This window comes from Pygoscelis adeliae, unplaced genomic scaffold (genome assembly GCF_000699105.1).
Source record: "Pygoscelis adeliae isolate BGI_AS28 unplaced genomic scaffold, ASM69910v1 Scaffold314, whole genome shotgun sequence".
NCBI lineage: Eukaryota > Metazoa > Chordata > Aves > Sphenisciformes > Spheniscidae > Pygoscelis > Pygoscelis adeliae.
The window spans coordinates 2200469-2203425 of record NW_008824668.1 but is presented as its reverse complement, the minus strand read 5'-3'; the positions used below and the strand labels follow the sequence as shown (position 1 = coordinate 2203425).

The 2957-nt window shown below is 55.1% G+C and overlaps 1 protein-coding gene across 2 annotated transcripts in view; it reads right to left on the bottom strand.

Annotated features, from left to right (window-relative positions):
- The window catches only part of NIN (ninein (GSK3B interacting protein)), a 55812-nt gene that overhangs the window by 38516 nt on the left and 14339 nt on the right, over positions 1–2957 (bottom strand). The window lies entirely within an intron of this gene.

Genomic DNA, 2957 nt, shown 5'->3' with positions numbered 1-2957 from the left:
ATCTGCTTCAGCGAGACAGACCTTTGTTCTCCACCAGAATATATTGCTAATTAAAATGACGATCAGGAGCACACGCTGAGACTGTTCTGCTTTACACGCGGCAAGGTGAGCCTTCGCACCAACGCTGACGGCCCCCATTTCTCCCTCCCTGCGTGCTTGCCCAGAGATAAGCTCGCTGGTCTGAGCAGCCAGAGCAGAGACCCCTGAAAGATGGCAAATCTCCACAACCCGCTATGCAAATTGCCTTCAGCTGCAAAGCACCAGAGTCACATCATCAATTCACTTTTAGGGGGGGAGCAAGCACTATCCTGAGCTGTTATTTGCAGATCCCGGCTTTACAAGACAGTTGCGCTTTGGGAGCCTCACATTTGTACATCAAGGACCTGAAGACAGAGAGTTTCAGCCCGACCCTCCCAGAAGGTTTTGCTCTGAGAGGCCGTGCCATGCTGGAAACCACTCTGCAGAAGCAAACACATGGATGTCTGGGGAGCGAGCGGCCTCAGCGGGCACTGAAGGGACAGAGCTGGGACATGCCAGCGGTTTCTACAACCTGCAAGTAGGAGGGACCTTTCCCAGAGCAGAGCCAGCAGCTGGGGAAGGGGAGATGACAGATGTCCTACGCTAAGGTCTGAAAGTCAGCACGGCCTTAGGACTGGCCACGTCTGCCTGCGCACCCAGGGGTGCGCTGCTGGGAACCCCTGAGCCAAAGGGTGCTGCTGCCCTACCACCAGTTTGGGGTCGGTACCCCACGGCTTCCCCATCCCAACCCTGCACCACCACCGCTGCACGGATCATCAGGCGTAATGCAAGGCGAAAAGGAAACGAAAGCAAGGTCACGGCACTTCCCAAGCACACTCGGCCAGCTCTCCAGCTGGGCTTGAAAGCCCACCAAGACTCATCACCCGTACCAAGAATTTAGGGCAAACTCAAGCGGCAGCTGGGGCCGGAGACGCACAGCTTTAACCACCACAAGCCTTCACATTGCATTTCTAGGCGCTTTCATGGCTGCAGCTCCATTAGCACCGCATCCGTAAAGCCGCCAGAGCCACTCGTTTCTCATCACCCATTAGCCTAGTAGCACCCGTGGGGACAAACTCGTGTGGGTCAGAGGGAACCTCGGGCTCCCTGCACCACCCTCTGCTCACGGCAGGGTCAATGCTGAATTCAGGCCCGGCTGCTCATGACTTTGTCCAGTGGCACCTGGAAAGCCACTGAGGAATGGAGATCACGGAGCCTCTCTGGGCAGCCGATCCCACACACAGACCAGCCCTCCGGCCTCTCCTCTCGTGTTGACAGAGATGAGAAGGGGAAGGAAGCCTCTCAGACAGAGCCTGAGCCCTTTTAATTGGCATCGGTTGAAAGAAAACACCAATTAAACCACACTGCCCCAGTTCTCAGGCCGGCAAAACACCCTGGGCTGGAGGCAGGCTTGCAGAGCACAGGCAGCAGCGTGTTTATACGCACAGCAGGAGAAACCTAGGCGAAAAGCTGCTAGTTGTGCCGAGCCCCAAGAAGTCAGTGCTTCAGGAGTCTCCAACGCTGCCCGGTGTTTCAGCCCCGGGAGCCCCAATGCCTTCAGGCAACTAATTTCTGTGCTACCAAGAAAATCTTCTTTTAGAGACAAGATAGTAATGCTGACAAAGATGAAAAATGGGGATTTTTACAGATTTATCCTGATTTTTGCTCAGGTTGCAAGAGAATTAGCCATCCCATCCACTGCAAAAGGTGCAACAAGAGGTCCCACCAGGAGGCTGATGCAGCCAACAGGGAGCACAGCGTGGTTACGTACCGGTTGAGTTAATTGACTGACCTTGTTAATAGACTAACCTTTTACACCTCCTTGACAGCTAAAACAGAGGAGTAAGATTAGAGTGGCCTCTTCTATCGAGGGCATCGCTTCCCTGGGGGTCGTGGGTGGATTAACACTGATTTCAAGGTCAGGGCAGCCCACATGGCCGGCACCAGGAGATGGATGAGCATCCCTGTGGCGGTGAGCAAAGGTTACCCAGAACAGGATAAAGAAGCTGGCTCTGGCAGAAGAGCTTTTCTTCAAGTTTTTATTTATTTATTTATTTATTTTTAAGCTCAGCTGCATAGGAATAACACTGGAAACTTGGAAATTTCTCCCTTGCTTCCCCATGCAGGGTTGGGCACCCCCCTACACAGCTGGCCGCAGAGCCCCCCCATCTCTAGGAAAGCACAAGTGAAGTGCCAGGAGACAGAGGAGGGGAGAAAGCAGCAGCATTTCTCCTTCCCACTGGAGAACTCCCACCGTGCGCTCCTGAACACGCAACACTGAATCAACAATACTTGGCAAACTGAGGCAGGCTGGAACGAGCCCCACACCAGGGAAATGCTGCTGTGGCCGTACGCTAACGCATGCCACCAAACCCAGCCACGCGTCACCTTTCGTTTTTCTGTTCTGGAGAAGCCAGAGGAGATTCCGGGCTTGAAAGCACTAGCACAAAGAGAGCCACTCATTTTGATCACGACACACGGGGGGGGGGCGCGGAGGGCGAATCTGGATTTTGAGCAAGCATATGCGCAGGCATACGTGGGGCATGGGGGGCTGCTGAGAGCTGTGCAGCTCCCGGGACAGTCAGCCTTTTCTTTTCGTGCAGGAGCACGCAAGCTGTTTGCTGGGAAAATAAAATGCAGAGGACTGACCAGAGAAGCTGGTGGCTCTGGATTTAGGGCACTGTCCCGAGGCAGCTGCCCGCTGCGGAGCTCTGCCGCTCACCACCCCTCTTCCCCCATCCCTTCTACCAGAGAGCACCGGAGCCACGGCCAGGTTTTTGCAGATGAGCTAATAGACGAGGACATTCTCCTTCTGCTCGCTTAGCTCCCAGCCCACCCTTCATTAGCCATGGAGGCAGCGTTGCAGTCCTTATTTGCTTAATTGCTGGCCCGGGCCCGCAGCCAGCGGCGTGGGGAGGCCAGCGGGCCCGGGCCCGCGA